At 44.4% G+C, this 25,210-nt stretch overlaps 1 protein-coding gene across 4 annotated transcripts in view; it reads right to left on the reverse strand.

The window, feature by feature from the left end:
* PTGER3 (prostaglandin E receptor 3) overlaps positions 1–25,210 on the reverse strand; it is a 93,313-nt gene that overhangs the window by 54,318 nt on the left and 13,785 nt on the right. The window lies entirely within an intron of this gene.

Genomic DNA, 25,210 nt, shown 5'->3' on the forward strand with positions numbered 1-25,210 from the left:
CTGAGAAAGGGAAACAAAGCAGTAGTTTAATGGAGGCCCACTCGGATACAGACGGACTTATCTTCACACGACATTTACATTCATGGAGACTGGGTCAAAGCGGTGGGAACAAAGACACGTTTCCTCTCCCGCCTGTGAGTCTTTCCGCAGGTTGCCCACAGATTGCAGATATCTCATTCTCACCTCTGCTTACCAGAATCCTTTGTTTCTTTCAAAGGACACCAATTATTTCGAACTGATCTTGCATATAGCATGCTTTGTATATTCTTGTTAGTAATTTGCCTCTCCCATTAGATTGGAGGCTTTTGAGGGCAAGGATTGTCTTTTGCCTCTTTTTGTATCCTCAGTGCTCAGCACAGTGTCTGGAACATAGGAGGTGCTTTATAAATGTTTATTGATTAATTGATTGAAGTAACAACTCCTACACAGAGCCTTCCTCGATCACTCCATCTGCAAATGCGTTCTCCCCAAATTACCTTGTTTCTATTTTGTATCTCCCTTTGTAAATATGGGATCAGAATCACCCCAGGCATTTAGCCCTGATAATTTGAACACCCCCCCCCTTTTAAGTACAATATTGTCTCCTCTGATGAAATGGAATCTCCAGGCAGGGGTTGTTTCTTTTTTTTCTTTTAATTTGCACATCCTATTGCAAATACTAGGGGCTTAATAAATGCTTGTTGGGTTGGAATTGATATTCAAATCTGCCATGAAAGGACATTATGGATCTAAAAAGTCTTTCTCAAGAGGACAAAGAAGTCCTCCCACTAGAACATATTCTAATTCACACCATTTGAAGTTATAATTATGTAAAATATAGTCATTAGTTCTAGCTCCATGAAAATATGCAGAATTCAAACTTAGTTATAGTTTCTGGAGAGCAAAGACTACTCCATTTCTTTGTCTGTGAATCATCTATCTAGAAATGGAAAGGACCTCAGAGGTCATCTGGTCTAATCTTCCATTTTACAGATGAGAAAACTAAGCCCTAACAAGGCTAAGTGGCACATCGCCAAATTGTCAAAAATGGATGACACATGTTTTCCCAAATTACTACTATTTGGCATTAACTAGATCTAAAGCCCAGTTCTCAGGCTCCTTAGAGCGTGGAATTTAAGAAAGTCGAAAAGAGCCCATCTCACAATTAATTGAAGTCATCTGTCATCTTAAGAAAAGATCCAGTCAGCAGGTCAATGCAACATGAATCACCAGGGAGCTGTGCATCAGAGTGACCCAAAGATGGTGACCTCCCAGCTCCCATGGATTTACGAGTACAGTGGGGCCCCACGTTGGAGCTACGCTAGAGGAGGCAAGCTTAGGGGAGGAAGGCCAGAGGAAAAGGGCTGGCCAACTTCAAAGCTGAGACAATGTCCAAGCTTCTAATGGCATAACCCCCGGTTTCCCTACAGCTGTGGATTGCCTTCGAAGTTTTCTGGCCCTGAAAGTGGGAATTTCTCTGCTGAAGGGAAATATGGGAGTTGGGTGGTGGTTGGGGAGCCAGTACGAGAACAGGGAGCTCATCCCTGCCTCTGAGTCCTGAAGATCTGGGTTCAAAGCTCCACCTATGTTACAGTTAGCACCTATGTTAATCTATATGGCCCTGGGCAAATCATGTGACCTCTCGCTGTACCCAGGCAGCTTGAGGAGTGGAAATTATAGACAAAGGACTTGCCTCACCAGAAGTTCCTTGCACCAATGAAATCACAGGTCTAATCAAAAAGGGGAGAGACAAAGGGGTCATCTGAATAGACTGCAGGGGTTCTCAGACTTTTCTCTGCTCATGCTCAGTCTTGTTCTTTTCTATGAGTAATCGGGGAGACTCCAGAAATGCTGAGAGTTGAACAGGTCTGTGTGGTGTAACTTCCACACAGTTCACAGCACCCCTTTTGAGAACTACACAAGTTGAGGCTGGGGGGCAGACCCGTCCAAGGATACTGTGCTGGGTGGGGCCATAACCACCAGGGCCTCTTCCAGCCTTCACTTACTCTGCTTCAGGCAGGAAGCAAGTTAAATAAGATAACAAGATTTCGTTCAAATTTGTAAAATTCTTGCCCTTAAAGAGCTTACAATCGAGAATAGAGATTGGGCAAGGAACAAGCTAAACCCAAGGTAAATTATAATATGATTCACGCTTTGGGAGCCTCTGGGAGGCTGTGTGGGCTAGTGGATAGCTTCAGCCAGCTACCATTTATTAAACACCTATGATGTGTGATAAAAGGAGGCAAGAGTAATGAGTTCAAGTCTTGTTTCTGACACATACCTGCTGAATTATCCGGGGCTCGTCACCTAAACGACTGCATTAACAAGTAAGAGAGTGAGCTGAATAAGGGGAGGGCTTTTTCATACCAGGATTTTTTTCACCTGATAAAATTACAGGACCAGAAGCATTCTTCCCTTCCAAAATGTATGTCATAGGATTACAAACTGCTATGAGATCAGATGAGGGAGAAATCATTTGCAGCTGGAGAAATCAAGAGCGAATGTAAGAGAGGAAATAGTATTTGAGCTGGGTCTTGATGATATCATCAGGCAAAGAGAGTAGGGGAAGGCCCCACAAGGCCTAGGGACCAATGTGAGCCAAGGCACCTAGGACGTGTTCAGAGGACAAGGCCGATAACGCACTTGGGCCAAGACTCCATGATGGAGAATTGTATGATAAAAAAAAAAGTAGAAGGTCTTAACAGCCAGTCTAATGAGGTTGGTGTTTATTTACTAAGCAACAGAGTCATTGAAATATTTCATCTGAGGAATGTCATGGCCATACCTATACCATTAAAACCAAGTTGTTAGGTACATTAATTCCAAGTGGTCTAGCCATTCTAGATAGGAATTTAGCACTACACCCAAAGAGCTATTAAGTTGATACCCTTTGACCCAGAAATACTACTACTTAGGCCATACCCCAAAAAGATCAAAGACGGAAGAAAAGGACTCGTGTATGAGATATATTTATAGTAGTTATTTTTGTGGAGTCAAAGAGTTGGAAACTGACAGGGCATCCAGCCACTGGGCAGTGGCTGGACAAGTTACAGTGTGCAAATGTGATGGAAAACCATTGTGCTGTAAGAAATGATGAAGGGACTGGTTTCAGAGAAACCTGGGAAGACCCAAACCGATGCAGAGTGAAGTGAAGAGAATCAGGAGCATAATTTATGTAACAACAAAAAACAAACAACTTTGAGAGGCTTGGGAACTCTTCTTTTTTTTTTTTTTTTGCTAGGCAATGGGGGTTAAGTGGCTTGCTGAGGTGAGTGTCAAGTGTCTGGTCTGAGAACGGATTCGAACTCAGGTCCTCCTGACTGCAGAGCCGGTGGTCTACCCATTGCGCCACCTAGCTGCCCCAAGGCTTGGGAACTCTGATCAATACAATACCCAGCCACAATTCCAGAGAGCTCAAAATAACCCTAACCCTAAGCCCACCTTCTGATAGACAGGTGATGGACTCAGGGCTGTTTGTGACATGTTTTGGGGACAAGGTTGATGCTAGAATTTCTTTTGCTTGACCCTACTTGTTTGTGTTAGAAGTTTTGTTTAGCCTGCTTTCTCATTGGGGGTGGGGGTGGGATATGAGAGGGAGAAAAGTCAGATTATTACAATAAAATAAAATAAATAAACAAATAGAAATATCGATGGTATTTGTTTGTTTTAAAGGCCAATGTATTAGAATGTGGGGGCAGCTAATGTGGGGTACAGTGGATAGAAAGCTGGGCCTGGAGTAGGGAGAGAGAAGTTCAAATCCAGCCTCAGACACTTACTAGCTGTGTGACTCTGGGCAAATCACTTCCCCCTGTTTGCCTCAGTTTTCTCATCTCTAAAATGAGCTGGAGAAGGAAATGGCTAACCACTCCAGTGTCTTTGCCAAGGAAACCCCAAATGGGGCCACGGAGAGTAGGATATGACTGAAATACCTGAACAACAACATTAGAATGTGGTGTGCATGATAGATGGAAAGGGAAGAACTAGAGTCACGGGAGGAAGGGCGGGAGCTTGTGATGGTGCGGTGAAGGCTAACAAGGGCCCGGGCCAAGATGGCAGCAGTGGGAATAGTAAAGAAGTAAGAGGTTAGACACAGGCAGGATGGACAGGACTTGGAGACAAAGCAGAGGGGAGAGAATTCTTAGGCAGATCAGTCTCAAGGCCTTGCATGGAGTATCAGACGCTGAATGTTAAACTGAGCTGAGAAAGGTACTGACATGCACAAAGCGATGGCAAAGGGGCACATGACAGCAGCATGCTTCATCTGAACTGTCATCTTCTGGAAGAAGGACACTAGATTCTGCATGGCCCCAGTGAGCAAAACAAGGAAGAATGTGTCAAAGAATGTGTCAAAGCAGGAAAACCAGTCTTCACCAGCCATGAGCCCAACCCTACTCTACTACAACCTAGTCATTACACGGGCATCTGGGCTTTGCTTGAAGAGGGAGATCCCCAACCCCCGTAGGCATCAGGCCACAGGGATGTCCCTTCTCAGGAAGGGGCTGAGGGCCCTTTCCACCCACTGCTCCACCTCCTCGAGTGCCTGATTCCTTTTATACAGGAGAGCATCTCCAGCACCTGCAGAAAGTTCTCACAGCCCTGCACACACAAAACACCCGAAGCTCTTTGAAGCCGACCTCCCTGACATGGACTTGAGACCCCTGATGGCAGCCTAGCCGTCCGCTGGGCATTCTTCACTTTATTGATTTCTTTTGTTTGTTTTAAGCTTATTCTTTCAGTTATGAACTCAACAAACTAGAGTTTCCATATATAGAGAAAAGGAGGATTATATATGAAACGCTGGCTCTCTCTATGCACGCAGACTGGGGTTTCTAAAGCATATGAGGCATTTCACACAACTGTGCCACCCCTGGCCAGTCTATCTGGGTCTCCTTCTGAATTTCCTCGTGCTCTTTAGTGTATTTTTCAACATTTCATCGATGCTGTTTTCATTTTTTTTAGCATCCTTGTCATCGCCACCCCAGTTTCTTCCATATGCCTCCCCTCAAAATTAAAAGCCCTCCCTTGCATCAGGTAAGTAGAGTCATGCAAATACGTCTACAGAAAGAACATCAATGCCCTTTTTGAAATGTGGTGATGGACGGCTCAACAACTGTGTCTAATCTGATTGACTGGACTGAGCAGGGCAGAGTGTGGTGGGACCGGCGCCTCCACATCCCTTCACACAGCTCCATTGCACAGACTAGTCCATCGGCCACGTCATGGTTTTAATCCATGGTGAATTTGCAATTCACCAAAATGCCATGATCTTTTTCAGACAAACTTCTCCCTGACCTGCTTGACCCATTTTGTAGTCATCAAGTCAGTTTCTTAAACTTAGGCATAAGACTTTATATTGGAACACTGAATCTAGAGTCAGGACACCCTAAGTTCAAATCAAGCCTCAGACACTTGCAAGTTGTATGATCCTGGGCAAGTCACTTTACCTCCATCTGCCTCAGTTTCCTCATCTGTAAAATGGGGATAATAATAGCACTCACCTCCCAGGGTTGCTGGGAGGATCCAATGAGATAATTGGGGGATGGGTTCTCATTTTGATATAAATGGAACTAAGAGGTCTCATCCTGCTAAGGTCCCAACTACCTTAGAAATTCAGTCCTTCTCTGTGACGAGAAGGAAATGAGCTGGAGTTTTAGGCAGAGTGGAAAGTTCAGTGTCAGCCACATTTACCACTGATTGGACCTCTATGGACCTCAGGCTCAGAACTGCCCTTCCCCAATAACATTTTTAAAAATTTACTTAAAAATATTTTTTAAAAGTTTTTCCTTCTGTAACCTGGCACCAAAAAAGCAGGGGTCCCTTTATTTAAAGCTCCTCTCATCTTCCTTGATGTGTCTCCAGAGCCTGACTTTGCCACTTTCTGTGTGACCTTGGTGAAGTCAGTATCTGAGTCTCAGTTTCCTTCTCTGTAAAAAGAGAAGTTTGTGTGCAATGATTTCCATGGGCCCTTTCAGCTATAATTCCATGATTTTGCGATCCTTTATAATAAATTAGAGGGGTTTTTTTCCCAATCTTTCATTGGATTTCTGGGTTTTACCCTTCCTGCTATTAGGATCCTAAAAATCTAAGTCTGAACTCCTTAAAAATTTACTAAATGAAATTTTAGCCTTAATTTACAAAATAGCCTTAGAAGCCCTGATTTTTACCCTGTTCTTATCATGATACTTTTTTCCCTCTTGTATATACTTTTCTTTTTTAAACAGTCAAGAAATCTTTGGGAATTTTTTCGTTGGTTTGGGGGTGTTTGGGTTTTTCCCATTGTAGGCTTCCTACACACTTCACTGTTTGGTAAATCAATACAGCATTTCCAGGCACTCTTCACTGGCAATGGAGCCATGGGGAATCTTCCAGCCAAGTACGTCAAGCAAAGTTTGACACGTGCACAGACACATTATACAAACACTGCCTGGCATTTGTTATTTTTCCCCCAGAAATTATGAACCAAGCAAAAGGAATGAATATGATTGCAATGGTTGCCTTAGCTGAGGAGGATTTCTAGTCCTGCAGAAAAGACAGAATCAAAAAGCAAGGCTTTGGCCAAAACTGAACACAGAAGAAGCTGATGGCGTTTGTAGGTCTGTAGAGGTGTTAAGAAAACAGAGTTTAGCACATAATCACCTGAATTAATTTGCTCCAGTAGGAAGCTTTCACATGGCTAAAGAGAGCTCCCCCCACCAGCGGCAGCCTTGGGTCAATATCTTGGGGTCTGCCCCACTCAAATGAAAGTTCTCTTGGTACCGATTACCCGGATCGGTTTGTCATTTGCCTTGAGAGAGCAAAAAATATGACTGGGAGAAAAGATTACAAATTTTGAAAACAAATTTAACATTAATAGATTCCTCTTGTTGGATGAATGGCTAATCAAGTTATGGTATGTTAAGGAAATGGAATATTGCTGTACCATGAGAAACGATGACTATGAAAAACTCAGAGAAGCATGAGACGACTTGTATGATCTGATGCAGAGTTAAGGAAGCACGCCCAAGGAAAAATAACTACAGCAATGTAAAGGAAAGAAGAAGGGGAAAAAATGGAATACTCTGTAATTATAGTAACCAGGGTCAGCCCTAGAAAAAAATTGAGAAAATCCATCTCCCTCCCTTCTTTGCAGAAGTGGGGGATTATGGGTATGGAATGTTACAAATACTGTTAGATTTGCTTAATATGTTCGTTTTGCTGAACCACTTTTTTGTTTTTCTCTTCTTATTCTTTGTAATAAGAGATACTTCAGAAGGGAAAGAGGAAAAGGGATACATTTGGAAATAAAGGTAAAATTAAAAACAAAATGTAAAATTATAAAAATTTTAAAGAAAAATACAACTTGGTCTCAGTATGTTGACTTCTCTGTACTTATGGAATTAAACAATGCTAAAAATGTTTGCTACTATAATTTAGATTGTCTAGATTTCGGTAGGGAAAAAGTAGTCTAAGTATTTACTTTCTTGAACTGCTCCAGGGGTGGGGAGCCTGCACCCTCGAGGTCCTCAAGTGAGGTCCTTCTCAGAGTGTGACATTTGGATTCAGTCAAAAGGCCACCCTTGAGGACCTAGAGGGCCACATGTCACCTCAAGGTCAAAGGTTCCCTACTCCTGGCTTAGCTGATCCACACTTCTTATTCATCTCCATATCTAAAGGAGATTTAGCAAAATAATAATAATAGCACAGGCTGGTAAATAGTTACATGTAAATCCAAGGAAGGCATGGTGGTATCTCTCATCTACAGGCTAAGCTGGTATTTTCATAATCCTACACACATACACACACACACACACACACACACACACACACACACACACACACACACACACCCCAGCTCCACTCTTGGCTGCCTCTTTTTGAAGAACTAGCCAAGCAAAGGGAAGGACAAATTCAATATGGCCCCAGATTTAGCAGCTCTGCCAAGACACTGTACTTTTTAGGAGAGATGGCCTGATGAAGTAGAAAGAACAATAGACTGGAATACACAAAGACAGGGATTTGAATTCTGCCTTTTGTACTTACCAGCTATGTGACTATAACCAAGTCCCTTTAGGTCTCAAGGCCTCCATTTTTGTCAAAAAAAAAAGAAAAAAATATCAGCAGTACTGACTGCACAGAGCAATTGTTGAAGAACTGAAGGGACCCCCCCATAGAAGATGCTTGGAAAACATCAGACAAGTGACTGCCAGCTGGTCCAGCTCTCTAAGAGGGCCAGGGGATGGCCTGGCCCAGCAAAACACCTGTCAGACACCCCTGGTGCTTCCTGGGCCTTGCTGCACTCTTACTGCCCTGGGGCCTCCTAGAGATAAAGGAGTTTTTTTCTCTTCCTTCAAGAATTCTCCCACACCCTCATGCCACCAGGAAGAATGAACATGTTTTTATATTTTTATTCTATTACATAACAACAGGATTTACAGTTCCATACTAAAAACTGATGATTCTTGGTTCAAGTATGCCTTGAGTTACATGCCATAAGAATCCACTGAAGATGATAAATGATTAGAGTTATTTAATGGAAATTAATTTGGGAGGAAAGGAAGAAAACTGGCTGGAAACCCTTGGGCTCCATTCTGCTGTCTTTTATACATTTCCAAGTTATTAATAAAATAAATGTTTATGGGAACTCTTACCGCAGGCCAAATGTGATCTGGGTTGCTTCGTCTTTCATAACTCTGCTGGCAGGGTAGTCTGAATAACCTGTGTAGCTGGGGATAAACAGATCCCACTGCAATGGAATGAGACCTGAGTTGGGATGTCTTCACACAAATCTTAATGACATAATTCAGGGCTTCCTGTGGGAAGGGCTTTTGCTGCGGAGCCCAACGAGCTTTCATTGCCTTGCTCGTTGCAATAACTATAACTCGGCTTTTGCATCTGGGGTTCATCTTAGAGCCACAGGTTTGATTTTTTTGAGATTGCAGCTGCCTCCTCCCACACTGCAGAGAGCAGAAATACAATCACCTCCCTTCACACGACCACAGACCTCAAGCTGGGAGGAGCTTCAGAACTATTTGGGTCAACCCTCTGCTCTTAGAGATGAGGAAACTGAAGCCCAAAGTTAAGTGACCAGCCTGCCCAGGAATACATACCTAGGTCCTAAGGGGAAAGGCTGTGATTTGAATTCAGGTCCTTCAACTCCAAAATAAATGTCCTTTTGGATTAATTTCAATGTGAAGTATCCTCATCTCTCTCATTCTGGTGATGGATGCATGGTTTTCCCTTGTTCTCATTATGTGACTGGCCCATCTTTTTCTCTGGGCATATGTTTCATTGATGATACCACTTAGGGGCAGGTAAGTGGCACAGTGGATATGGCTCTGACCTTGGAATCAGGGGGACCTGAGTTCAAATCTGGTCTCAGATACTTGACACTTGCTGGCTGTGTGACCCTGGGCAAGTCACTTGACCCCGATTGCCTCACCAAAAAGCAAAAAAAAAATACATAAATGACATCACTTACATCATCACTTTCTCCTAAACCATTCCCCCTTTGGGATGGGATGTGGTGGCTCACACTTCTCCACTGACCTTTGAGTGACTTTCCAATTCTTTGGAAACTATAATATCCTATGACTCATAGCCATACAACTTCACTGGAAAAAACACTGGTATTAGGTATGTGGAGAGAGAGAGAGAGAGAGAGAGAAGAGAGAGAGAGAGAAGATGTTGGTGTTAAGAAAGATCAGCATCAAGAAAAGGGATGAGAAAATGCACTCCTCTCTCTTCTTTGCAGAAAGGTGTGGAATTTTGCATATACCATCAGGTTCCTCTAATGTCTTGGTTAACTTGGACGAGACACTCCTTGTCTCATTTTTAATCTTCGTTACAAGGGATGGATCAGTGAAGACAGACACAGTCAGAAATCAAGGCAATTTAATAAAACCAAAATGCTGCACATCAATAAAAATTAAGGTTAAAAGAAAGATTCCTGAGAGATAAGTGGTCAAAAGATATGAGCAAACTGTTCTCCAAAGAAGAATTGTAAATGATTAACAGCTGTATGAAAGAATGATCTAAACTACTAATAAAAAAAAGAAATACAACTCAGAGCAACACTGAGGTTTCATCTCCCAGCCTGCAAATTGGCAAAGACAACAGAAGATGGGAAGAGCAAATGTTGGAGAGGTGATGGCAAGAGCGTGGCACAAATGCACTCCTGGCGAATCATCACAACCACTGTGGAAAGAAAATGGGCATTGCGCAAATGAAGCGGCTAAAACACTCGTCTCCTTTGCCTCAGAGACTGCACTACTAGGCTGATACCCCAAGGAGATTATCGATAAGAAGAAATCCCCATGAACACTAAAATATTTATAGAGCATTTTTGTTGATAGCAAAGCATCAGCTGGAAAACGGCTAAACAGATCACGGCACATCAATGCATGGGATATCACTGTGCTGTAAAAAACAACAAATACGTTGAATACAGAGAAGACTTGGAAAGATACAGTCTGATGCAGAGCCATTAAACAGAGTCAAGAAAACAGCACACACAATGCAAGTGGGAAGAATGACCCCCAAACAGCAGGAAGTAAATGGTGAACAATCACAAGGCAGAGGCGCGAGTGGCGAGAAGCCACCCTGGCCCGCTGCTCTGCTGAGGCGCGGTCACGGGAGTCGTATACGGGTGCCTCAAACTGGTTTGACGCCTTGGTTGGTTTTCTTGATTTCTTCTTCTCTTCTTCCTGTTTTTTTTCCTCTAACAGTGCCCAGGAAGTTTGGGAGATGGGAAGGTTTGGGGGGAAAGACAACATGTTTAATTCTGGACTTGTCGAGTTGAAGACGTTTATAGCCAAACTAACGAACAGCTGCCAGGGGAAAATGTCTCATCCGTAGTCACCCAGGTAAGAAGCAGCAAAGGCAAATCCAGTGTGTTTTCCATTACCCATAATGCCTCGAAACGAAAGAAAGATAAAGAAGAACTTTCCCGGTAAGCGTGTACGTCTCATACGCTGTTGTTGTTCAGCCGTTTCAGTCATGTCTCACTCGTCATGACTCCGCTTGAGGTTTTCTTGGCAAAGCCGCTGGAGGGGTTTGCCATTTCTTTCTCCAACTCATTTTACAGATGAGGAAACTGAGGCAGACCAGGTTAAGTGACTTGCCCAGAGTCATAAAGCTAGTCAGTATCTGAGGCCTCATTTGAACTCGGGTCTTCCTAACTCCACGCCCATCACCACCTAGCTCATATTGTATTATAATTATTTTTTCAGTGTTCATTCAAAGCACAGCTCTCATGCTACCTCTGCAGGAGACCTTCCCTTATCCCTAAGCTATTCATGCTCTTAAAGTTATTTCCTTTTGGTTCTACACACTTTGTATTTGCTTATCTGTATACAGTGCTCTCCCCTACCTACGCTGTGGGGTCCCTGAGGGCAGGAACTATTTTTCTGTCTTGGTCTCTCCAGGGCCTCACACAGCAGTCACAGCAAGGAGGGCTTCCTCAGTGCTTGTGGAATTGAATTGAATTTTTCTTTTCACCGAATCTCATTTGGGGGGGTGGGGCAGATTCTCCTGCTTTCCTATAGGACCACAGATTTGGAGGTGGAAGGGTGCACCACCCCTCCAGCAGAATGAGCATCTAATCCCTCCTGCCTGGAATCCTCTCCACCTCCTATTTTCCTGGCTTCCTTCTAGTCCTAGCTAGAATCTCGCCTTCTACAGAAAGCCTTTCCCATCCCCTTTAACTGAGTGCCAGCCTTCAGATGTCAGGGCTTTGTAACCAGCTCGGCGTTGGTGCCCAGCAGAGAAGGGGCAGCCTCCTGAGAATGACCTTCTGGACTCGGCTCTTCAGCAGCTGATTGACAAGTCTTCCAGCAATCATCCCCCTACGTGGACATTAACATGGTGGGACCAACACAAACCAAGTGTGAGCCCGTTCTCCTCAGACGTCATGGTGGGGTAGGGAAGTACCTATCGCCCAGGTCTGGAGGGAGAAATGTTCATACATATGCTCTCGCCACATCTTTGAAGTAAATATCCCACTCTAAAAGCTGATTGGTACAAAGGGAGTAAATTCGATCTGGGGCAAGAGTTGGTGGAGGCCAATAAGATGTGTGTTGGTCGGGGAGCAGGGCACACCTGGTAGGGGGTCTGGCCAATGGAAGAGAAAACACCCACAAAATATCTCAGGGTACTCCTTCAACCATGAAGGGTGATGATGCAGCCTGGCTTTGGCATCATAAAAACCTTGTAACAGAACCGGTCTCTGTATTATAGGCACTATGTCTAAACTTAAATGCAGTGCCACCCAATGAATAGAGAGCTGGTCTTAGACTCAGGAAGACCTGGGTTCAAATCCTACCTCTGGGACATGCTGGCCGTGTGACCCTGGACAAATGTTGAATCTCTCAGTGCCCCAGGCAGCCCTCTGAGATGCTAAGTTCTGAACAGGTTCAGATCTACACAATGACAAGAGTGTCCATACTGGGAGCTCCCTATACCAATGAGCTCACAGGTCCAGTCAAAAAAAACATTTCTTTCCAACTATGTGAATTCAGCCTGCCTGGCCAGCTCAGGAAGAGGAGGGATTATGTAGCAATGAGATCATTTTTTTTTTGTAAATATTTTTATTTTAAACTTAAATACAAAATGAGAAAAGGAAAAAAAAATTGCCATGCACACAGTGGACCATAAGAGAGGATTCAATATAAAACAAAAAAGCCTGTCTAGTAAACACTGCACGTTGTTTTCAAAGCTGCTCAGCTTTTCTTTGTTCCCTTGCTGGTTTCCCTTTGTCCTCTGCTGTGTACTTTGTATTTTATTTTTTCCTCTCCCTCCCCCCCACCACCCTGATGAAGGCGATAATTAAGTGTGGCTATATAAACATATACATCGACATCTATAAACGCACACATATACACACAGATACATTCATACATATCTGGGTAAGACCGTACTATGCATATTTCCTCCTCTCACCTGTTCCTCTGAGGGCGGACAGCAGCTTCCTTCACAAGTCCAAGTCTTTCCATGCTTTTCTACATCCACCAGCTCATCATTTCCTATACCACAGCAATATTCCGATGCAATCACATCCTATCTGACAGATTGTCTACGAAAGTCCCCCCTCCCCAATTTTCTGCATTCCTTCTATTCTTGGCTACATAGGTTTTATTTACATAAGAAAATTTTAATTTAAAATAATCAACATTATTCTTTTTACACTTCAACAATGCTCTCATCTCATAATCTAGTTTAAGGTATGATACTGCTGAATCTACTTTCTTTACATCTTTTTATCCTGGTTTCTCTGAAGTTCCTGACCTTTTGTTCTTCTGAATGAACTTTGTTTTTATTTTTCCTAACTCAGTAAAATAATTTTTTAACAATTTAATTGGGATCACATTGAATAAATAGGTGAGTTAGGTAAAATTGTCATTTTTAAAATTATGCTGGCTTTACCTGCCCACGAAGAGATCATTTTTTATAGGAAGACGCCAGCGCTTATAAAGCCAAATGAGAGTTACCATGAAAATCCCTCCCTGGAGAGGCCATATTCCCATTCCAACCACTGGTCAAAGATTTCCTTCTCAGGAAATGCTTTAAGAGCCAATCGATAAATCTGGAATGCATACCCCCCCCCATCCCTGCCTCTTGGAACTCCATGTCCAATTCAAGGCCCAGAGCAAGGGTTGACTCCTTCAGGAGTTATTAGCTATTAGCATTCCTCAAATCACCGTGTGTGTGTGTGTGTGTGTGTGTGTGTGTGTGTGTGTGTGCATATATATGTGTATGCACATATACTGTATTAGGGTATATACATATATAAATACATGCCTACATAGTCTACATAGAAATAGATTTGTACATATCCTGCAGCAAACATTTATGCACCTTCTATCGTGAAGCATAAGAGAGGCAACAGGAGGGAGTGGATAGAAAGCCTCCCCTGAGGTCAAGAAGACCTGGGTTCAAGTGCCACTCCTGACCCATATTGGCTGGGAGACTCTGGATGAGTCATGGACCGCCCTGCACCTCAAGTCCCTCACCTGTAATTTGAGGGGTTGGAGCTGAAGGCCTCTACAATCCCTTCCAAATTGCAGAAAAGGTGCTGATCTGCTGCCGTCAAGGGAGTTTCTCATTGTGAGCCCTGTAGAGCCGTGAAATTACAGCTCTTGTTTTCTTTTAATCCTTTATGTACTTACTATCTATTAACATGAGTATTACCCCAGTAGGAAAGTAAGCTGCTTGAGGGCAGGGCTGCGCTACTTTGTACACGTATCCCCACCCCCTGCACAGTGCCTGGCCTGCTTGTTGACTGAGTGATCCGCTGGCTGATTGGGTTAGTTATAGAAGCGATGTTAGACTTCACTGGATCCAGCCTCTTTGTTTTAGAAGATGTAGAAATGATGTTTAGAGACTGAGCGATGAGCCCAAGGTCACGGCACTTGTAAGCCACAGAGGCGGGATTGGGGATGCTCCAGGCCATAGTCAGTCCTCTTCTTCTTCCACAGGGGTGAAGGCTATTTCACACCCATGTTAGATGACATCTAATGCCCCCCCCCCTTTTGGGGAAGGTAAATGAGGCCCAGAGAGGTGGCTTGGCCCTTAATCAACCTCTAAGTGTTTATTAAGGCCCTAGGACATGCAGGGTACCCCGCTGGAGAAAAGTGAAGCATTCCCTGTCCTCAAGGAGCCTGTGTTCTAGCTCAGCTGCAGAGCTCCGGCCCCTTCAAAATAAGCTGAATATTTGTGGAGTAAGTCTCCAAAATTACTGTCCTCCATGCAGAAAGAACAGTCACCAACGAGCATTGGTCAAATGCTCGCCACACCCCGGGTGCTAAGGATGGAAAGAAAGGCAAAAACATGGTCTCTTCCCTGAAGGAGCTCATCTTCTCCGAGTTAACTAACACTCACGTCACCTTGAAGATTCGCAAAGAACTGGAGCAAAGGACGGTGAATGGAGCCGCATACTGCTGTGCCGTAGGCGATCATCATAAAGGGGAAGGATCCAGAGAAACCTGGGAAGACTTGTACCAACTGATGCACGGGGAAGGCAGCAGAACCAGGGGCACAATTTACACAATGGCAATATTAAAGACAAGAGTCTTAAGCACTCTTAACAGCTGAACCAATGAGCCCAATTCCAGATGGCTGATGATAAAACACGCCCACCTTCTTATACAAAGAAGGGCTGGATTCAAGGTGCAGACAGAGACACATTTTGGGGCAAGGCCAATGCAAGAATTTGTTTTGCTTGACTATATATTTGTAATAAGGCTTTTCTTTTTCTTTTTGGGGGATGAGAAAATAAATTTTTGTTCATTAAAAAATTAATTTAAAAATGAATCATAATTTTTTAAACTTTACATGTCACCCCTTTTGATCCTCACAACAACCCTAGGGGGCAGATATTATTACGATCCTTATTTTGCAGAAAAGGAAACTGAGGCTGGGAGAGCTTAAGTGACTTGTCAGGGTCATGCAGGATTTGAACTCAGGTCCTCCTGACTTTAAAGTCGGTGCTCTATCTACTGCGCCACCTAGCTTCCCCAAGAATCATAATTTTTTTAATTTTACGTGCTATCCCTTTTGATCCTCGCAACAACCCTATGAGGTGGATGTTATTATTACAATCCTCATTTTACAGAGAAGAAAACTGAGGCTGGGAGAGTTTAAGTGACTGGTCAGGGTCATGCAGGATTTCAACTCAGGTCTTCCACACTCCAAGTCCAGTGTTCTCGCCACTGCTTCGCCAACTGCCAGAAACTCTGTCTAGCCTTTTCTCACCCCTCGCTATTGCACATTAACTCTAAGAGAGGGGCCCTGTCTGCCCTCTGTGAGGGCCTCCCCATTCAGAGCCAAGCATATATTCCGGGGCATCACAAACCGATCCGATGGGTGGGAATGGGGAGGGATGGGATCTGATCTCTCAGCCCTCTCCTCCATTTCGTTTTGGCTGAACAGGCACTGACCAAATGCTTGTGGAATTAAACTGAATCGAGACCAAGGCTTTTTGTTTATCCGCTTTCCCTCACTGGAGCCAAAAGCTTCCCGACTGGAATGGACGAGCTAGTGGGTAGCACAGGGCTTAGACGTCCTTGGAGATCTTTGTTTGTGTTTGGCTGTAAGAAGGCCCTGCAGGAATTGGTGTCATGTAAGCCATGACCAGGCCTCCTTTCATTACCTTTTATCATGCCTCATTTTTTTTCCCAGCTAGCCATAGTTTGCTCACCTAAACTCATCAGACTTGACTGAGCATGACTTTTGACAGCAGAGTGTGGTGTTTAGAAGAAAAGAGTGGATGTCATAAGGCCGGGGTTTGAGTCACAGAAGGTACCAACTAGTACCAGCCATCCCTGCAAGGACTCCCCCGGAGAAGACCCCTCAGAGTCAGGCTCTGCAGGGAGCCGGATGCGAGGAAAACCTTCCTGACATTTAGGGCTGACCCCAGGGGACGAGGCTGCGGCTTCCCCTTGCAGGGGGCCTTCAAGCCATGTTTGGGCCATGTGACTAGCTCTATCATCAAGTGGCTCGGTTTTCTTGTATGTCAAATGGGAACAATGGCATTGGTACTAGCTTTCGCCAGAGTCACATTTAGAAGAGTGCTGTGTATACTTTAAACAGAATATTGATATGAGTCATTATTACTTTTTAAAATCTCTCCCTCAAAGGGCAGACATTTATCATGCATGGCACCTCGGATGGGCATCACCCTATGCCAGAAAAAGGTCTGTTCTGAAGGAGACGCATCATCTGTTTTGGACGGCCAACGAAAGAATTTGTTTTGCTGGACCGTGCAGATTTGTTGGGAGTTCTACTTTTATTTGTTTGCGTTCATTTATTGTTCAATGGGGGGAGAAGTGAGGAGAGACACATGTGTGGAAAAGAAATGAGAAGTAAATTTAATTTGTTTAATTTAGGTTTACCTTAGAGTCACCTGCCCTGTTTCCAGGGTGAGTGTGACTGGGAGAAGCCAACATTATAAACCTTCCTCAGGAAGGGAAGCTTCACCTCCATCTAGAGAGCTTTTCATCCCCTTCAAGAACTGCTGTAAGATTAGCCATGATACATCGAGCAAAGAAGGATCTCCTTTTATATGTGGGATCAGGCTTGCCAGCCCCTAGGACTCAGGTGTCAAGGAGGGGCCTGGGAAAGGAGACTTGTTTTTCTGGACTTTTTGAAAGAGATAATGCTAAGATTCAAGAGAACATTCCCACCCTTTCCCCACCTGCCCCACCCCCCATGTTCTAGCTGAGCCAAGAAGGCCTTGCTCTGGTTTCTCATCCAGCCAAATAAACAGCTTAGACACCTGGTATGAGTCAGCAGGTGAAGTGCTAACTGTCAGCTCTGAAAGGATTTCTGAGGGAAAGTGCAGACTGGGCTCATCCTTCAAGGACTCAGCCAAAGGATAAACATAACTCACATTTCTATACTACTTTAAGATTTATAAAACACTTTCCCCACAATGAGAGGCAGTGTGGGATAGTGGGGACATTAGACTTGGGGTCAGGAAGACCTGGATTCAATCCCTTTCTAGCTGGGTGACCCAGGACAAGTCACATAGCCTCTCTGTTCCTCACTTCCCTCAACCGTAAAATGAGTAAGGAAGGGGAGGTGGTGGTAGTGGTTATATGAGACCACTTTAGATCCTTCAAGCAGTGAGTCCTATGATCCTATGTAACTTCATATTTTACCTTATTTGCAAAAATGTAGACCCATTGAAATGATAACTTTCAGCACTGCTGAACAGTGACTGCACACAGACCACGAATATTTATGGCTTTTCTCCCAACACAAAACATGAACTTCATGAAATTTACCAGCTTTCTTTACAATTAGCCATCACACTGTTGACTGTAAATAGGATTGTAAAGATTCCCAGTCATTCAAGAGGAATCCAAGACAATGGGAGTGAGGATGACACAAGCTGGAACTTCTTCCCCACGGTCTTTAGAAGGACCCTCTGAACCTTTCCCCACAATCTCAGAGAGCCATCCAAGCTCCATTTTAGAGACATCTGTTTCAACCAGTCATAGTCAAGCCCCATATTAAGTGGCCATTGAGAGAAAGGAAATGATACAACCGTGAGATGGTAACACCTTTATCTCCTTTCCAATGGAACTGCAATCAGGCAGAGTTGTGGTCACTGAATTCCCATCGGGCTAGCCATACTTCCTAGGCATGTCCCACTTTGGGGGGAGCATAGCCACGGCACACCACGGCTGGCTCTTGGCCAGCAGCATGAGGAAAATGATTCCCTTCTTCACCCTCCCTTCAGATCAAGGTATTGGCACCATCTTACAATAATGTGACAATTTTCATTGATAGAGGAAACTCACACACCCAAAGTTCCTTGATGAACACTGCATATATATTGTCAGACTCAGCTGATGTGTTGGTCAATTTTGATTTCTTTGTTTTCCTTTCTTTTTTATGACCATAAGCTATGGCTTGCTGGGGAGCAGAGGAGAAAGGGATCTATTTGAAAATGAAAGTGAGACAGAAACACAAAACAGCAATACTTGTTTTAAATTTCCCAGACTGAAGAAATCACTAGACTCTGACACATAGATAGCTTACTAATATTTGTGTCTCCTTCAGGGCCTTGAACCTGCTGGGCAATTAGCAAATGTTTATTGAAGAAATGAATGAATGGAGTGGATGATTACCTAATTACAGAATATAAACACTGACGTTTCCCATGAATTTCTCCAGATGCTCTTTGGTTAGAAAGAAGTACAAATTATGAACAGGTCAGGCTGGTCCAAGGGAAAACCTTGAACCTATAGTGTAAATCACGTACATCAAGATGCATGTACCTGTGTTCTGTACTGCATTTGGGAAAGCTTTGTCAACACTTAAAATCTCCATTCCATCTGTGCTTCTGAGAAAAGGAAGGTAGCAGCCTCTTTATCTCCTGTTGCCTTAGCCAGACTCATTGCTTCCACTGTTGATTTAGAATGATTGCTACTTTTCATCTGGATGGCAAAATAAATACATGGAACCGGGGCAGTTGTTCATGAGCGAGAAGTTTCCTTCACTTGAGCGAGAAGTCCTTCTCCATGACTAACATGGTTCTGAAGCACTCAGGCGGGCTGCCTCTGAAGAGAAGACCAGACCTTGACAGCTGACATGTCATCTGTCTGGGTCTTGTCTTCTCCTATGTAAAATAAAGAAAGGTGAACCCTATGGACCTTAGAGTGCCTTGGAAGGCTAAATCTAGGCTTCGTAATATAGGACTTCCATGAGTTGGCTAACGGATGGAGTACGGCACTTAGATTCAGGAAGGCCTGGGTTATGAATCTTGCCTTAGATACCTCCTAAAGGTATGATTCTGGACAAGTCATGCTCTGTGCCTCAGTTTCTCTATATGTAAAAAGTTGGGGGAGTAGTTTGGACTCAAATGAGATCCAAGGTCCCTTCCATTCTAAATGTGTTATCTAAGTCATGGGAGAATTCATGAAGTCTATAAATAATTATAAAAGTTTATATTTCTTATATGGAAAACATTTAAATGACATTATTTACCAAACTCACGTACTTATTCAATGTAGTTTGAAAATTTGCTTGGTAGAAATTGGGACTTATTTGGAAATGTCCTACTTTTATAGGATTGTCCTGCATTCAATCAACAAACACTTATTAGGCACCTACTATGTGCCGAGCGCTATGCTGGGCATTTGGGATCACAACATCATCGATTTTGAGCTGGGAGGGAACTGAAAAGAGCTCTTCGATTTGACAGATGCAGAAATGGTGGACGAAGCAGCAGCGGGGCAAAGGCAGAGCCGCCTTGGAGACAAGAAGGCAATGAGCATTTATTAGACGCTTACTGTGTGCCAGGCTTTGTGCTGAGCTCTATAGATACAAATACAAGCAAAAGGAAAGATGGTCCCTGTCCTCAAGAAGCTGCCATTCTAATAGGGGAAGATAACACATAGAAAGGAGCTGAAAGAGGAGGCAGTCTCACCCCTGATAACATATTGGTTGTGCGTCCTTGGTCAAGTCACAAACTCTCAATGGCCTTGGCAACTTTCTAAGATGACAGACAGAGACAGAGAGAGGGGGAGAGATTCCTCAACCAGATGTTCTCTATACTATCAGCTCTCAAAATGTGGTTGGTCAGGGAACTGTCGGGGTCCCTGAAATCCTTTTGAGGTTGGGTCTGAGAGGTCCAAACTATTTTTACAACAACATTCATATGTTTTCATTGATAATACATTAAATATTGATAGCTATAAGTCATACACAAAGAGCTCTTTGGGTATTACTCAGACATTTTTAAGAGTGTAAAGGAGTCCTGAGATCAAAAAATTTGAGAACCACTGCCCTGTACTAATGAAGTCCGGAATCTAGTCCTTTTCTCCATTAAAGTTAAAGTGACTTGTCCAAGGTCACTTCTAACAGAAACAGGATTGGAATCCAGATTCTGTGATTCAGTTCTGGGCAACATAGCTGAAGAAGGACATGCCTTCATTTTAAAATGGGGAAAATGATAGCATCTCCCTCAAGTTATTATGAGTGAGGATCAAACCAGATGATGTATGCAAAGTATGTCGAGAGTCTTCGAGCACTGTCTGAAAGTTGGCTGCTGTCAACGCTTATTATTTACAAGAATCCCAGCTGTATTCACAATTATATAATTTCCATGATTTATAACAGTAAAAACAATTCTTTTTACATTGACTATATACAGATGTTATAGCTAAGAGAGGTGAAAAAAGATGCACTAAGTTGTGGGCTTTTTTTACTCTTGTGAGTTCCTGACAGAGAAAGTTCCAACTGATAAAACAAGCATTTATTAAGTATTTACATTTGCCAGACAGTCGGCTTAGGTGCTGGAGCACAAAAACAAGAGTTAAATCATCTCTGCCTTCAAGGAGGGAAGCACTATAGGGCAGCTAAGAATGCCTGCCCTGGAGTCAGGAGGACCTGAGTTCAAATGTGACCTCAGACGCTTACTAGCTGTGTGACCCTGGGTAAGTCACTTCACCCTGCTTGCCTCAGCTTCCTCATCTGTAAACTGAGCTGGAGAAGGAAGTGGCCAGCCACTCCAGTATCTCTGCTAAGAAAAATCTACATGGGGTCATGGAGAGTCGGACACAACTAAAACAACTCAGCATCAACATGTATGTGCAGATAAAGCAAGGAAGCAAGTACTTAATAAGGCCCTACTAAGTGCCAGGCACTGTCCAATACCCTGGGGACAAAAGGGAAACAGGTCCCTGCCCTCAGGGAGTTTCCATTCTGATGGGAGAAACAAGATGTGCAGATAGAGGTACAGGCAAAACACATAAGGAGAAGAATCAAGGGGATCTGGGCTTCTTCTACGGAAGGACTAAAGGAACCCCACTCTCAGAGTTATTCAGGCAGAAATGGAAACTACATGTTCTGTGGCATCCTTTATAACCTAATCTCTCGTAATGATAATGTTAACAATAACAGATTGCATTCGTGTAATGCTTTAAAGTTTGCAAAGTGCCCTACAAATACTACTTACTGAGAGGTAGGTGCTTATGACCCCCATTTTACAGATAAGGCAACTGAGGCAGACTGAGGTTGTCCCAGGTCATGCAGGTGGTAAGTATCTGAGGAAGGATTTGAACTCAAGCTTCCTGACTAGTATTGAGCACTTCTCTCTGGAGCCAATCGAATGCCAGAAATGTTCTTAGAAGACATCACTGTCATTGGGCACCCTGGAGGAGCTGCCTCCTGGCTTGACTGAAGTTGGCACGGTTGGCACGGATGCTCACTTCAGCCAACAGGCCTCCAGACTGACACCCAGCCCAGCCCTCGGTCCACCCCGTTCCGGGAGGGGGACAAAGGAATCAGTCTCCCTCTTCACTGAAGTGTCATTCATCGTTCAGCCATTTTCAGTCATGTCCCACTCTTCATGACCCCATTTGGGTTTTCTCGGCAAAGATACTGGAGTGATCTGCCATTTCCTTCTCCAGCTCATTTTACAGATGAGGAAACTGAGGCAAAAGGTGGTTAAGTGACTTGTCCAGGGTCACACAGCTAGTAAGTGGGTGAGGCCAGATTTGAACTGCCCCCCCCCTGCTCCACATACCCTCTACTGGGCAGATACCATTTATATAGAGATAAGTAAACACAAATTAATGCAGCAGGGACGGCCAAGTCAGCAAGTATTTACTAAGTGTGATGGGCCAAGCACCGTGCTAAACACCGCAGAGACACAGATGGGTAAAAACGGTCCCTGCCCTCAAGAAGCTCACAGTCTAATGAGGGGGACAGCATGCAAATAACTAAGTGCAAACAAGGACCCGCAAGGTAAATGGCAAGTCACCTCAGAGTGTCAAGAAACCTCGACAAAGCACCTACTATGTGCCAGGCATGCGCTAAGTGCTGGGCATACAGAGAGAGGCCAAGGGAAGCCTAAGAAGGAAGGCTTCTCTCCCTGGCCTAAGAAAGTCCTGGGTGAGGAAATTCCCGCCATCTGTACCGCTTGGTATTCTCCCTACCGCTTACAGGAGGTTCAAGGCGCATGGGGAAGGGTTTCAAGTGGCAGAGATAGGAGTTGGTATTTATCCTCTGGGCAAGCTTCCTGAGCAAAGGAACGTCAGTGCATGGCCTGTCCGCCTGCCGCTGGCGACTGTCTGGAGAGGAGGGGCCGGCGAGGGGGGCACTGAAGACCGAGGGAGGTGAGGTTGCTGCCACCGGCCAGGCCAGAGCTGGCAGGGCCTGCCTAGGACAATGGCCACTTACATTGGTAAGGGGCTAGACCTCGGGGAGGGAAGAGTGAAGGGCTGAAGATGATTCTGAAGTTGCCAACCAGTGCACCTGGAAGGAGTGTGGCGCCTTCCTTCAGCAAACATCGTTGATCTTTCTATCCCCAGGAGCTACCCGTAGTAGGCTTGTAATAAATGTTGAGTTCAATTGAATTGAACCGAAGACAATCAATTTTTAAAAATCAATACTGGAATTAGTCATATGGGCACAGACCACTTAACGTGGCCGCCTGGCCCTGACATTTTGTTTTCTGGGAGCAGTTTTAGGAAGCAGGGAGGCCTAAGATCTTCTCTACTGGGAAGAGAAAGATAATATGACCCAGATCTCCTCATCAAGGAGCTTGGGGAGGAGACGATTTGGAAGAGCACATGTTCAAGGCTTTAAAGGACTCTCACGAGGTAGAGGGATTAGAAGCTGTTCCGTTTGGTCGCAGAGGACAGAACCAGGGAGAAAGGGAGGTAGACTGAGGCCTGAGAGGAGGAAAGACTTCCTAACAGCAAGGGACCCCCCCCCCCCAAGCAGAATGGGTTGTCAAGGAAGGCCGAGGCTTTTTTCCACTCTCTTTGGCAGTTTTCAGGTGGGGCATGAATGAGCACTTGTTGGAAGGGATGCACAAAGAGCTTAGCTTAGGCAGCCTGTCAGTGCAGCAGACAGAGCACTGGGTCTGAGTCAAGAAGACCTAGATTCAAATCCAGCCTCAGACACTTACTAGCTGTGTGACCCTGGGCAAGTCACTTAACCTGTCTACCTCACTTTCCTCATCTGTAAAATGATGATAACAGCAGAACCTATCTCTCAGGGCTGTTGTGAGGATAACATGAGATAACATTTGTAAAACACTTCAAAATCTGAAAACACTCTGTGAATATTAGCTGTAATTATTTGACAAGATAGCTTCTGAGTTCCCTTTCAGGCAAGGTGTTCCACACCTTCCAAGACCAGGCAGGACATGAACAGAGCAGGCCAGCTCTGCATCCATTGGAGGCCATGGTACCTGCCCATTGAAAACATTGATTCATGTGCCTTCTTAGAACAAATGACATTTCTTCTTGGAAAAGTCAACCCTTTCTTGCCTGTGAGAGTATCAATGAATCAGAGAGCCTTGGGGATGAAGGGGGTGTTTGGGGGGTGACTTGTAAATTTAATTGGAAGGAATTTAATGTAAAAGAGGAAGGGGCAATGGAGGATGGAGAAAACTGACTTTGTAGAGTCAAGGAGGGGCCTCAAAGCAGCCATAAGACTGAGAACTTGGCAGGAGAGAGAGAAACAGAGAGACAGTGAGACAGAGACAGAGAGAGAGAGAAAGAGAGAGACAAAGGAGACAGAGAGACAGAGAGAGAGGAGACAGAGACAGAGACACAGAGACACAGAGAGACAAAGAGACAGAGACAGAGACAGAAACAGAGAGAGAGACATGGAGAGAGACAGAGAGATAGACAGGGAGAGAGAGACCCAGGAGGGGAGCCAGAGGGAAAAGCCAGGGCCTCCTATGTCTCCATGCAAATGGCCAAAGGGAAGGGCCAGACAGCTCGGGAAGACCCAAGGTCCACACACAAAGAGGCCTCATTAGCATCACCAGGCCTCTAGGAGGAAACATGAAACATGTAACCGACCGTACCTGTGGCTGGATCCCTTTCTTAGAATGGGAGAGGTAAAAGCCTCTGGGAAGCAAGGTGTCCTGAGGAGGCACAGTCATGTGAGGAAGGCAAGTGCTGGACAGTGGGAGCAGGATGGTGAGGGTGGGGCTCAAAGGAGGAAGAAACAAGTGGTCGTGTAAAATTCATACATTTTACAAATTTACAAAATTTGCCAATACACAAAGAAGATTACAGATCACCTTGGAAGAAGGAGGAAATAGAAGAGGATTATGGGAAATAGTCTGGAACAGAGACATGGTGTATGAGCTGTCCCAAAAGTCTTGAGGCAGTTTTAAGCTTTTAGACTTAACACTGTGCCAAGACTTTGAGGACAATCTGTTGTAGTGAGAGGGGACTGCAATCGTCCAGGCCAGACATCTGTCAAAGCTCTCTCTCCAGCCCTCCCTCCCTCCCTCTGACTCTCTCTGTCTCTGTCTCTCTCTGTCTCTTTTCTCTGTCTCCCATCTCTCTGTCTCTGTTCTCCTTGTCTCTCTTCCCATCTCTCTGTGTCTTTGTCTCTCTGTCTGTCTGTCTCTGTCTCTCTCTCCCTCCCCCTCCCTCCCTCTGACTGTCTCTGTCTCTCTCTGTCTCCTTTCTCTGTCTCCCATCTCTCTGTCTCTCTTCTCCCTGTCTCTCTCCCGATCTCTGTGTCTTTGTCTCTCTGTCTCTGTCTTTCTCTTTCTCTGTCTCTTTCTTTCTGTCTTTGTCTCTCTGTCTCTCTATGTCTCTCTCTCCCCCTCCCTCCCTCCCCCTCCCTCCTCTTTTTTCTCCCTCCCTTTCTCCCCCCACCCTCTGAAATGCCTGAGGCTGGCCAGATATAATCTGAACAGCCTGACAAGACATAAAAATGATATTTTGAAGAGAAAATATAGGTAGGCTGCCACGGAGAAGAACGCTACAAGGGG

The sequence above is a fragment of the Phascolarctos cinereus genome, unplaced genomic scaffold (genome assembly GCF_003287225.1).
Source record: "Phascolarctos cinereus isolate Bilbo 61053 unplaced genomic scaffold, phaCin_HiC Scaffold_5;HRSCAF=322, whole genome shotgun sequence".
In the NCBI taxonomy this organism is placed as follows: Eukaryota; Metazoa; Chordata; class Mammalia; order Diprotodontia; family Phascolarctidae; genus Phascolarctos; species Phascolarctos cinereus.